Source organism: Phytophthora infestans, genomic scaffold, assembly GCF_000142945.1.
Source record: "Phytophthora infestans T30-4 supercont1.6 genomic scaffold, whole genome shotgun sequence".
Classification (NCBI taxonomy): Eukaryota; Oomycota; class Peronosporomycetes; order Peronosporales; family Peronosporaceae; genus Phytophthora; species Phytophthora infestans.
This window is the reverse complement of record NW_003303753.1, coordinates 539,685-553,595: the sequence shown is the minus strand read 5'-3', so window position 1 is coordinate 553,595 and position 13,911 is coordinate 539,685.

Here is a 13,911-nt window from a genome sequence, read left to right as displayed (position 1 = left end):
AGAGTGCTTGGCACTCGGTTGGACATGTCCACGGCGGATCATCCGCAGACCGATGGTCAAACCGAACGCGTGAATCGCGTTGTGGAGGATACCCTCCGAAGCGTATGCGCTGAGGCGCCAAAACGCTGGAGCCAGATGCTCCCACTCGTTGAGTTCGCATTAAATAATGCAGTGCACGCCTCGACAGGCTACACTCCGTTCTATGTGAACGGCTTGGTTAACCCTCGCGTCCCACTGACGCCGCCACGCAGTGGCTCAGGGCTTGGTGGGGGAGGGATAGCCGAGCGGCTAGCTGATGTCAGCCCTGTTGCGGTTCGCAAGCAAGTCGATGACTTTGTCTCTTTGAGACTGAGCGTAATGCGTCAAGTACGCGACGCTATGGCTGAAAGCCAAGACACGCAGAAGGAACATGCAGATGCCAAGGGCAGAAGCAATGTTGAGAGGTTTGAGGTCGGTGACCACGTTTTATTAAACGCTAAAAACCTACCTACTCATGCAGTGTCTGCAGTCTTCAAGACGAAGTTAAGACCTCGGTTCATAGGACCGTTCAAGGTCGTGGCCAGGAAGGGCCTAGCGTATACGCTCAACCTTCCGAAGAAGATGCGCACGCATCCGGTCTTCTATGTCGGCTTGCTTAAGCCATACCAAGACCCTGCTCAGGTGAGCGCGGAGGCGTTGGCACCAACGGTGGCTGGGCCACGGACAGCTGCAGGGCAGCAGGTGGTAGAGCCACGGGATGCTGAACGACAGCAAGTGGTGGATCCACAGATGGCTGATCAACAGCATGTGGCAGAGCCACAGGTCGCGGAGCGAAGTGCTCGAGATGCAGGAGCAAGGCAAGCTGAACGTTCAGCCGAGCAGCTGGACGCTCAAGGTCCGAGACCTGGTTGTGAGTCAACAGTGGTGGCTCTAACCTATCCACAAGGTGGATCATCTCTTCGAGATCGACCGATGGGCGGTGAACGTTCGCGTCGTGGACGCCGGCGTCGTATGGACGCAGACGCCGTTCCAGCAAGTGCTGACTCTCCCCGCGAGAGCCCAGCTGAGGCAAGGCCTCCTCCTGCTCTGCTCGATGAGCATGGTGAGCTCCACTTTCACGTGGAACGCCTTGTGGCGTGGCGTAGACGCCAGGGTCGTACCCAGTACTTAGTGAAGTGGAGGGGTTACCCTCACTCACAGAACTCATGGGAGTTTGAGGTTATCCTCCGGCAAGATTGCCCTGACGTCGTTGACGCTTACGACCGGGCACATCATGTGCCGAAGCGCCACCATGGCGTGCGACAGCGTCGCCAGGCGCTGGGCGCCTCCCACTAGAGTGGGGAGCGATGAGGTCAGTAGTTGAGCTCAGGCTCTGACCAGTGGCTGCAGCAGCCAGCTCGTACGTATGAGCGGTGCTCGCAGCGGGAGCAGGAGGTGGAGAGACCTCGTAGTGTTAGGGACATGGTCCCGAAGGAAGCAGGTGCTTCGTGTTGTGCTGAACAAGGTTCAGGCGCAAGCGTCTCGATAGACGCATAGTTGTTTTGAAACAACTTGCTCGAAGAGCATGATCGAAATGTGGATGCGCTGTAACAGCGAAAGTGGTGTCCCGCACGGGGATCGAACCACTGGCCTTTGGCTTGACAGGCCGGAGCTCTACCATTGAGCTACAAGGGCGATGCCCGTACGTCAGTCCGAGAACGGACTACTCATGGTATGAGAGGGCTGCGCCCGGGTGGATTTGAACCACCGACCTGTGGCTTTCAAAGCCAGCGCTCGACCACTGAGCTGAAAGGGCGTTGCCCTTAAGCTTGTCCATTCAAGGACAACAGTTCATGGAACGAGAGGGCTGTGCCCTGGCGGGTTCGAACCACCGACCTGTGGCTTCCAAAGCCAACGCTCGACCACTGAGCTAAAAGCGGATTGCTCTTAAGCTTGTCCAAGCGTGAACAATCGTTCATGGAACGACAGGGCTGTGCCCTGGTGGGCTCGAACCACCGACCTGTGGCTCTCAAAGCCAGCGCTCAACCATTGAGCTAAAAGGGTGTTGCCCTTAAGCTTGTCCAAGCGTGAACAATCGTTCATGGAACGAGAGGGCTGTCCCCTAGTGGGTTTGAACCACGGACCTATCGCTTGTGAAGCGAGTGTTCAACCGCTGAGCTGTTGTCGACGACTCGAATGAGTCAAGAGCATTGCTCTAAGCGGTTTGCAGCTCTTGGAGTAGGCGCGGAGCGCGAGCGTAGGTCTGAGACCGCTTGAGAGCAAGATGCGCGCTGCGCTTGGAGCATTGGGCCGTGGGCCGACGACGAGAAGTTGGGCATCAACGATGCGTAGGCGTTTGTGAGCTCACGGAGCTGTACAACGCTGGTGTGAGGTGTAGTAACCTCCGCCGTCTTAACAAGACGTGACCTCGCTGAGGAGAGTTTCGAGAACGGAATGTTCTCATCTTAGTGGGGGAGAGTGTAACGGGGTTACATGGTGTGGAGCACACAGGGGTACGAAGTACCCGGAGAGTTAACAAACTCTCAGTACATAAGTTGGAGAGTTAACAAGGTCTCTCAGTACGTTGGCTGAAAGCCACACGTTATGCATTTGATTAGGTTTAACTATGCTAGATAGTTAAAGAGATACATTTACCCCTAGGCGGCTTGGCCGCAATAATAGTAAATAAAACACTTCTGGTTTTGAAGCATAAAAGTTAAGGTGTTAACTTTGAGCCCTGATCTTGGGCTGTAAGTGTCCTTTGGATAAGGAACTTAGTATTAGTGACTCTTTGAGTCGAACGTCTTCCTCTGACGCTAAAGCTACGGCAGCCCCGCTGCATGTATAAACTCTTTTTGTTCAATCTAAAATTATCTATCTTTGTGGCCCAAGCGATTAGCACAGCGTTGTTCTCACGGCCAGTCCTTACGGACGGCTACTGTTGTACATGTAACATGTACGATTTAGCAGTGCGGTACCCCTCATAGAAACCCACTCAAATAATTTATTAATGTTAATATTTCTACAATAAATCAATAATAGTTTTTTAGTCATTGTAACTCGAAGAAACTACTGATACAAAGTATTACATATAATAACAGTATGCCCTCGAAAACACGCATTCCTACGTGTCCGCTATCAGTTTAGCACTCGAATATTAAAAAGACATCCATTATTAAAATACATGCAGCAAAACAACACCGCCTTCTGATAATGGATAGCCTTGTGCAAATCTCCATATATACACTGTGAGCCACATGAATTTACTAATGTAAAATACATAATCCCGTGTTAACCAATCGGATCCGCCTTCGCTCCGCTCGACAGCCAATGATAAAGCCTAAACAACTGAGCGTTTCGTGTGACGGACGGACACTCACCGTGTCGTATACCTCCACCTCCAAGGGTCGCGTAGTCTGCGGTTTTTCAGGGAGTACGGTCTTGTTCAGTGGCCGGAACGGTAGGAAAGAGCACTTAATAAGAATATAAGTTTCTTTGTTTGAGTTGGCTTCCACTTGAGTCGAAGGGGAAGGGGGGGGGGGGTACAAGACTGAAAGCTAAACGGAAGAGAGGTCTAACACCTTTCCTTCCTCACATACATAACACCGCTTTCTTTACACTTGAAAGACGAGTTCGCTTCACCCGACATCCGCCCTCGTAGATCAGCAGGGAGCTGTGAGAAGGGGACCTGATTGCGCGAGGCACCTTAGTCCCACATCGAACAGGTCTCAGCGTTCCGGGTCCACGCTAGAGGGCAGCTATAACGGTCTCGACAGGCTGTACGCGAGCCGCCGAGTCTAGCGGGTACCAACCTGACGGAACGGCGTGACGAGGGGTCACCATGCGACCTCATAAGGTAAACCACAGTAGATTGCGCGTTCGTCAACTCGACGGGTAGGTTGGACGGGAACGCTTCAGGTGGTCTTCGGTACAGTTTCTCTGTAAGTCGGGGTCAGTTGCTTGAAAGTCGTGTAACACTTCAACGTCGTCGTCGACTCGTAGGCATTCGATGTTCAGCGCTTCAGCTCGCCTGCGCTCTCAAGCATTCCGGCGGACACTGGAAAGAGCTAAGTTAACCAACACTGTAGGAGAGCCGGTCCGTAGCGGACTCCCTTCGTCGTACGTGCGAAATTACCCCAGTAATTACCACGATAAATGTGTCGGCGAGACTCCGGCCAGTCCACTCGAGGAAATAGTTAGAAGCCAGCAGATATAGCAGTACGGTGCAGACACCCACAGGTCCCAAAAGTACAAACTCTACTAGATCGAACACGTTGATCACTACGTACAGCAACAGGGAGACGCACAGTAGTACTTACCAGCAAACCGCTTAGCCAACGGCGTAAATACGCATCCCGGTATCTTTTGAAGCGTCCCAGAAAGCATACAAGTAGCGTTCGCTTGAGTCCCTAGTGCGAAGGAGGTCATCAGGGATGTAGTCGGAGAAAGTCACTTTGCCGGCGACTCACCAAATCCGTAGCATTCGCCCATATCGACCATACTTCTCGTCCCCTTTGCGTAGAACGATGAATGGCACAGCGAAGAGCACACTCGACACTCCGTAAGCGTACGTAGCACCTCTGAGTTGTTGTAGCTTGGGACACGTCCCGGTATAGGGGAGCCCAATCACCGCAAATATCGCAGTTCCTCTTCGTAACGCGCCACACTTGGACTAGAACCTCGCAGGCAACGTTACGTAGAGATGTCGTTAAGACCCATACCGTTATGGCGCCTACGTACACGGGCCACAGCTCCCAGCGGGCGTACGCGATGAAGACACTCGCTTAAGTCCCCATTGTAGGCGAATAACACCTTACAAATAAGAACTAATGCCTCCTTTCGAGTTGTCTCTTCTCGAAGTCAGTCGTTCTCCATCGCTCTTAGTCGTTAGCCATCAATCAAGTTTTTGAGAAAGGAGATCATCGGTTCTTCGACTCTTGCGAGAGTCCGTCTTGCAACCCAGTGAGGCGTTTTCGCAGCAATCCCCAGAGAGACAAAACTGGAGGTCCAAGCCCCAACGGCCAGTCTTTCAGTTTATTCGGCAAATTGCCTCGACCCAAGACACTTCCTCCGACACTCCCTTCTCTCCCCGCGACACCGACGCTTCACACGGCAAGGAGCCCCGAACGTTCAAGGCCGTCTGGAATGTGGGGTCGTACGACTCCGACAGCCTCTCTCTATTAGAGAGTTTCCAGCCGACGAACGTTCCTGGACCACCATGGGCGGCCTACCCACGGTCGATGCGAGTTCCTTGGGCCTCGAGGTACTGGACTCCATCGCGGAGGCAATTCTGGACGACGCGGAGAAGGCGGCGGACGCCTTGACCAGGCCTGTGGTGATCATGCCGAAGCCGTCACGTCAGCCTGCTCGCAGAAAGCCGCCCCGACATCCGAGCTTTACCCAGGCCGCTCGATTCCCGCTCAGAGCGATAGTACCGGATCCGCTAATAGGAAAACGCTGACGGAGAGCCCTCGTTCCGGCAAGAAGTGTCAGAGTCACCCTTGGTCATCGTATGCGTTACCGTTCACGTTGGCGGACACGACTCATTCTTCGATAGTCGATGACCTCCAGAGAATCTATCATGAAGCGTTCGAACTGGGTCAAGAACCGTACCAGCTCGCCCGTGGCGGGGTCAAATCTGTGGTACAATCCGCAGGAGTTCCCATACGTGCACGCTTCTCACTGGCGTTTCTGGAACAAGAACCGTTCTAGGTTCTAGGACTGGCAAGCGAACGTCCCGTTGAAAACTTCCAACGCACAGACTCAGCGTCGCAAGGCCAAAATGTCGGTGGTGGTCGCTCGCGTCTGGTGCTTCAGCATCTCCGTCGAGGCTTGAAGCTATTTCGGGTTTCTCCGACCGTTCGAGAACTGTGCTCATCGACGTCGTCTCATGTGGATGGGGGGGGATTAGCCAGGTCGGAATGCTCCAGACGCCAAGTCATATCGATAATCTCTCCAAACTCTACTCTCGCGACGCAGAGGCGTATCCCGCAAAGTGAAGAACGCTCTTAAACCGTTCCGCATCGACGAGGGTGGATTACGACGATCACAGAGTTGATGGAACATACTGAAGCTCTCGATCCAAACCGTTCGAAGCCGGACAGTCAGCTCACAGACCGAGCCTTAGCTCTTGTTTTGCTGGATGTGAATTCTGAAGACGAGCACGAGCCAGACTGGTTGGGAGACCGTTCGAAGGGAGTCTGGCACACGTTTAGTGACTGCCCTTGCACCTAGCAAATTGTCGACTAAGCTCTCGCGGGAACGGGATGGAGTTCAGCGGTGGTGGGCGAGCTATTACGGTTGTTACTCGCTACTAATATAATCCTCTACTCATCTACCTATTTATACACACTAACAAATCGACCCATGTCAAATACAGGAGTCATGTTATCTGTAGTTGCTAACCTACTGCGAAGATCGTGGAGGTAGAGATACTGGATGGTCTTGGTTGCAGCTTTCGGTATAGTATACTTATGTACTACGAGGATCTCCGTACGGATGAAGGAGCTTCGAGCTCACATGCGGCTAACCCCTGAGCTTACGCAGATGAGCTCATAGCACTGGCAAGCTCGGGGTGTGAGTAGGAAATGTGCTTATACATGTAAAGCTAACATGTAAGTCTGATGTATGGCTACCTCCGCCGCCCATCCGAGGGCACCCCGTGATTTACTGAACATATAGATAAGGTGATTGGAAGAAGGCCAAACTAGGCCAACTATCTTGCGCTTGCTTTAGGAATTTGGTGAATAGCAGCATGTAGACACTAGCGGAATCGGTGGGAACGACCTCTTGCCCTGTTTTCCTAACAACGCTGAACAGCTTTACGAAAGTGACGTGGCTTAATGTGAATTGGCAATTCATTGTGTTCTGTTATCATCAATGTAGCCCTTACTATACTACTACGTATTAATAGCACTATTCTCGCACTTATGCAATTTTGAATTCCTCCATAAACCTGTCTAAGTTGTTCAAGAAAACGTAACATTTTTATTTCAAATCACCTACTCAATGTTATATTTTAAGGTGCAAGGTCATGAAAACCCTGTAGCAAATAAAGAACCTGAGTATTTATGAGAAACATGGAAATGTAAGAGCTAGAAATTAAATATTGCAGTACCTACCTTTTTGTAGGCCACATTTTTCAATCTTGAAATAATCTTTCCTGAGCTGTACGTACTACTCACGTAAAAGCAAAATTAAACTAGGAACAAGCCGAGCGGAGCCCTACAAGCGGGGCTCGTTATGCAGGTTTAGGCCGAGGTGGAGATTGGACAGCCTCGCTTCGCTCGGCGGGTTTAACTCACTAATTAGGCCACCTTGCTCCGGTTGCCTAAGTTAAAAAGGGAACGTGAAATCTTTGTTGAAGGGGGGTGTTCTTACTTTTCAAATTGAAAAAAAAACAATCTTTCTGTAAACAATGTTTTTGGTGGCCACACAGTCTTCCGTCCTGGTAGGGTTTTCTGCCAGAATAGTATTGTTCTGTCAAGCCGTAACTCGAGATACAGCGACGTAAAACAGTCCGTGTGAAAATTCCGGTTCCGGAAGGTAAAGACCCAGTATTTGTATAGACTGGTCTTGGGCTTGTTAATAGTCATCGCAAAGGCCACCTGGAGTGGAAATTGTTTTCTCCTCAGTTCGAATGGGAATCCTGAAGTTTTACCATTGTGAACTGTTTATATGGCCTTCCAGTTTACAAGCTACCAAGCGAAGAAGAAGGAGAAGAAAACAAAAAAAATGGCGAAAGGACAACTGACGGTACCAGCTACTCCTGCCAAGTCTGGCGGAGCTCGCAACAAGATTTCAAGTCCGGACGTGTCGGCGGCACGCTTTGCTGCCCCCACCGAGCTTTCGGTGATCTTCGAGGACGAGGCGGACATCGGTCCTGACGCCCATGATTACGACGATTACGAAAAGAAGACGCCGGCTCCAGAGCCAGGCGCAGCGACACCGGAGACGACCAAGCTATCATCGGGGCTGAGCGGGACGACCAGGTCCCTTTCAAAGAACCTAGCCGACGACGTTGCCGGTCCAGAATCATTCTATGAAGAATATGACGATGGGATCGAGGGTTTTAAACCTTCAGTGGCGAGTGCAAAGAGCTAAGCGTTGTTGAAGGCACCTCGCCCACCTATCAACGGTGATACGCCATCATGCAAGCGAGTTTTCGACCGCGTATAGGCGCTAATGCAGAATGATGAGTGTATGCAGCTGTTCAAGCTCATCCCCAAGAGACAGGCAGCGCTTGCGCTGGGAACTTCGATACTAAGTCAACTCGGTGTTGATTAGCCAAGATTTCGAGGATTCAGTTTCGCTACTATTGTCGCTGGGCTTCAAGAATGAGACGTACCCGTCGCAGATGTCGCTCCAGGACTGGCGACCTCATGAGGCTGCAGCTGCTCTCCAGAAATGGAAGAAGAAGTTTCGGAAGTCATTTGGCGCTGCCAGCATCAACGCTGGAAAGCGGCCTGTGAGTCGACCGACTATTCATGATGAAGATCCGTCCACGATTCCGTTGCCGCAGACACCCCAACGACTCGACCTAACTCCTCCGACAAAGGATGGAGCTGATCGTGGTGCATTTGGCACTACCGAAGCTCCACCGTACTTTCAAGACTCGCACATGGTTACGCCACGTTCGGAGCGTCGTATGCAACGCGTGTATGCTGGTAACGAGGGTTCATTCGGTTGACGTGGCGGTGCGCGAGCTTCCCAAAGTGGTGCCGGACGTCGTCAGGCTGACAGCGATGGTTCGTCAAGTAACGATGACATTTTGGTGCGTACATTCGACGAGGAAAATCCTCAAGTCGAGTTGATGCTCAGATGAATGAGCTGGCAACGCTGACACGTGGGCCCGACACCGAGGACTGAAATGGCATCGCACCGACCATTGAATCGCATCATGCCGCTCTCAGGATCTCGCAGCAAGAGCGAGAACTGTATGCGGTGGCTCCTTGGGTTCGTCTACGAAATGACTGGAACCCACACAGATGCCGACACATGGTGCATTCCATTTGAGCTTGGGCTCCGGGACGGAGCCATTCATTGGTTCCGTCAACTTCCGAAGAAGACGAAGCGCAAGTGGAAGCTGTTGAGCGATGCGTTCATCCGCTATTACTGCTCGCAGTTCACGCAGACGGCACTGTCCCGTTACTACTCTGCAAAGCGTGAACGTAACGAACATCTGTGCGACTACATAAACAGGCTGAATGGCTACGCTCGGACCGGCCGTCTACACTTCGAGAAGAGTGGTCGCGACGCGAAAGAACCAGTAGATCGGTCCCTTGCAACGTGCGAAGATGACAAGTTGGCGGAGAGTCTTTACCACCGACATTCACGAGCTCGAAGAGATCATCGAAGATGTTCTCAAGGGCAAGGAGAGAATGGCCAAGCGTGACACTGAATATCGATGCTCCAAGAGTCGTGATGCGCGACGCGACGATGCGTACCGTCGCCGCGATGACAACCGCAATAAACCAAGAGTGACGATCATTAAAGCCATGGTGGAGGCCCAACTAGCGTAATTGGAGGGTCGTGAAGCTGCTCAGGGGGAAACCGAGTATTTAAATGAAGATCCGAACGCTTACAACGATGTCCAAGACGAGTATAACGACTTTCAGCCTGAAAATACCGATGGTGATTTCTCATTGGATGAAAACGACCGATACCTCGCCGCTGCTAACGAAAATGAACGCCGTGCAGCTGCTGAAGGCACCTACGCACGTTCAGACAACCGTCAACCGCGTGGAAACGTGCCTGATCGCGAGAATGGCTTCAATCAAGATCGCCGAAGTAGTGACCGTGGGTTCAATTAGGACCAACGTGCTTCAACCGCGACAGCAGACGCCCACAGTACGGACCATGCGCGGTGTGCGGTGGTACTCCGCCCACTACTGCAACAAGCGAGGCAAGTTCTGCAAACAACCCCTCGATACTGGACAGTGTGAACTTTTCCTCAACTTCCAAGACCTTGCCAAATTCGTACGCACCAAAGGCACGAAGGAGGAGCTCCCACCAGAGCTCAAGGCCGTCATTTAAACTAGGCAGCCCGCCAACTACAACTGGGTTGGTCCCAATCGGACTGCCTCAGTTAGCCGAGCCTTCAATGGAAGCAGATTGTATCTTTGCTTTCGTAAGGCGGAGTGAATGGCCTGATAATTACGTAACAAGTGTGAACGCGACGGAAAATGAAAAGGAAAGGAGTATAATACTTGGTGGAGGAGTTGGAGAGAGAGTGCAGTGTGCTGATGCTGATGAGGGCACCAGCGAGGTTTCGTTCGGCGTGGTTTTTGAGTGAAGCGCGAGACGAGCCCAAGGGTCACTCTAAGATCATGAAGTTGAACTCTTGCGAGAGACAGAGGTGGCGGTCGGCCGAGAAACTCGACCGAAGGATCAGAATGAGAGCTCTGGCGCAAGGCGCTGTAAATGACAAGCGGACGTGGATTATCCTCGACACGGGAGCGAACGTTAGTGTGATCACTGACGCCTTTGCCAAAAGGTTGCGGCTCCGAGAGGTACCTGATCTCGGACGCCGTATTGACGTTCAAGGAATCAGCGTAGGCAAGGTGTTGACGACACGACGAGCGTGCGTCAAGATTACGCTCGGATGGGAGATAGTGTACGAATTCGAGATATGGGTCATGGCGCATAGTGCAGGCGTCGACGTGGTACTCGAGACCGACTTTATGATCCCAGCTGGGATCCGGTTGGACCTGTTTCAAGCCGCATCGCAATTGCCGCACGAAGTCCATATCCCACTGATCGAGACCAAAAACATGATCGACAGCGAAGAGTACGGCTCCCAGGTTAACGCCGGGCCACCTGAGTGTTTCGAAATTCAAGCGCACGAGTGGCGAGAATATCGACTAGCGATGCGTCAAGTCGGGCTGGAAGAACACGTACTGTGGGTTCGTCGAACGGACAAGCTAATCCCGTCAGTGACGAGGTTTCGACGTGGACGGCCTCAGAGCATTCGGTTAACCAATGTGTCCGACCAAACTGTGTACCTACCAGCACATGACTCGATCGCGATGTGGATTCCAGATGGGTATTTACCGCGAGGTGACGGGTATGTGCGTCTGAACTCCGAGAAGTATCAAGCCTGGCAAGTGTTTGCCTATGAAGGTTGCAGAGACCGCGGGCTGTTTCAGCGTGTGTGTGAAATCTACGAGCAATGGCTTGCAACTCAGCCTTCGGCAGTCGAGCGACCAGACTACCCAGAACCCAGCGGAGGAGGCCTATTGAAGACTCACTAAAGGACTCTGGTAATCATCCGACGTGTGCGGAACGCTGGACGAAGATTATGGAGGAGCGTGAACGAGTGGAGGCATGTCTGGCGTCTGGGGTGACAGCCGGGGACCCGGCCGATGGTCAGTCTTCCGAAGAACCTATGGCCTCTTACACGACAGCTCCCGGTGGAGGCAATAATGCAAACGAAGCCTCGGTAGCGTGTACACACCATCTACGGAGCGCGATGAGCGTGGTGCATACGCCAACGAGTGTTCATCCCGAGTCTGGGGTGACGACGCGAACGCCAAGTAACAGCACTGGACAGATGGAGACACCAGTCTGGACAATGTTGTCCCGGCCTTGCGCGCAGCCAAATTTGCGAGCGAATCATTGGTGGCTGGGTCGAGGATGTAGACGTTGCACTAAATGTGATGAACACGGCACCGAGTGTTCGGTTCGAGATTGGAGTGAATGCCAGACCGTCAAGACAACTGTCAACCGACACAACGATCAGAAGTCGCCGGCTCCGTATGTCGGCCGCCTACTGCTCCAATATATCGAACAAAGACTCAGCAGGTGATCCAGAGATGGGTAACCAGGCGGTGAAGGAGAGGACCCAGTACCGAGTGCTCAAATCAAAGCGGATACAGAGGCTGAGCTGAGGGAAGAAGCCGTCACAACTTTAGACGAGACATACATGTCGCTTGCTCGCGTGTTGACTTCCGAAGGAAATGAAGCAACGGAGGACCCACGAATTGATTTTTTTAGCAAATCCTCACCGATTGAATCCTCGTTGGACACTTCTCGGCGTTGTTCATTCTGTTCTTGAGCCTTTGAGACCCCCTCCGAGTGTTCATCTGCAAACCTGACGCGTTTCTTGGCTTTCGTCTGTCGTCTAGTCATCACTGTAATATTACCAAAATCGTACTCTGGTGAGCTGTAATCAACACGAATTTTTCGAACGTTGCCCACTTTGAAAACTCGCTGCCTGACAGTTCATGTACTTGACGCTCTGCTCCACGTGACGAAACATCTACCGAGTCTTCGTCCGGCTCGTAGATCATTTCCTGGATACGATTCAGGGACGCCAGTTCCGACTTGCGAGTTTCGGCCAAGATCACACGACTGACCTCCGATTCTAGCGCTTCGGTGGCTAATGAATACACGGCAGCATTGTGTTCTCGCACAGAATAAAGATATTTCACTGATCGATACTTGGCCGTGAGTTCCTTGTGAATATCCAGCGGCGCTAGCAGTGTCTCCTTGTGATTGTTGAATCGCGAGCCTTGACGCACCAACGATGACTAAATCGTCGGCACCATACGCAATAGCGGCCTTGACACCGTTTATCATTTCTGTGTACTCCGCCTCATTCGCCGTGGTGGCTGAGAGGTAAGCGTCTACAGCGATCACTATCTTTCACCCAGGAAGGCCCCACTTCACCCAGGAACAGCTCCCGTCGCCGCCGTACCTCCCTGGCTTTGCTGATTCGTCAAATGACATGACGAGCCCACAAAAATTGCGTGGAAGCCTTGCGTAAAGCAACGACGGGTCCATACGTATAGTCGGAGAGCCCTTGCTTGGAGGTACTACCGGCGCGAGTGATTCCTCTAAGTCGACGAAACTCGTGATGTAGTACTGCAGTAGCTGCGCGAAGGCGACATCTTTCTCCTTAACGCGCTGTACCTTCAAGTGCCATTGCGAAATCAGCACTGCGTACTGAACCGCGCGTCCGAAGAGAGACTTCTATTTATGCACTCACTCGTCGAGAATCGTGTATAGACATGTAGCGTCTTTCCTGCCAGCTGGACGTAGCAGATCTTCAACAGCAATAGTACTGCCATAATTTCTTTCTCGGCCGGATGGTAGTCCATCTCGGATTCCTTGACAACAGGGCCAAGGAATCGTACGGGGTGCAACTTGCCTTCGTGTTCTTGCATAAGCGTCGTGCTCAACGCCCATTCATTCGCGAAGAGCATGACGTGAACTGCCTTCGACCGATCGAAGTGCCTGAGAATGGGTGAATGTGAAGCACTCGCCTTCAATTTCTCGAAGGAACGACGTGCCACAGAAAGGCCACCTTCAACGACAAAGTCTTCATCCTTTAGCTGGTACAGCGCCGCACCGTAGACAGCAACGTCTCGAATAAAGCGGCTGTAGTAATTAACCGCTCCAAGAAACGACTGCATGCCCTTCTTACTCGTTGGAAACGAAAGCTCGGTGATGGCCTCAAGCTTCTTTGGATCAGCCCTGATACCTTCTGGCGAAATTTTATGCGACAGAAAGTCCACTTTGGGTTGACAGAAGATGCTCTTGGTGAAGCTAATGCTGACCCGACACTGTGCAAATCTTGCCAGCAATCGATCCAGCGTCGCCAGACAGATGTCGAAATCCTCGCTACCAAAGCAAATGCCATCCACAAATGATTGTCGACCAAGCACAGGTACCAGCGATGCTTTGTCTGGTTCCCCGTTCGTAAACATGTCAGCGACGGGACTGTTGACGAGTTGTAGTACAGGGTCGGCCTCCACAGGTGTTTCGCGGTCTACCGCGAGCTTCGTTTGAAACGAACCCTCGGTGCTTGGACCACGACGTTCCTTGGCCTGTTCTTCAGCTAAACCCATCATCTCCGAGTATTTTAACCAACCTCCTTTTGGCTGAGCAAACCCCCAGAGCGTGTTGTCAATCATGCGATGGTAGATTATCGGCGCGTTCTTTAACCCGAAG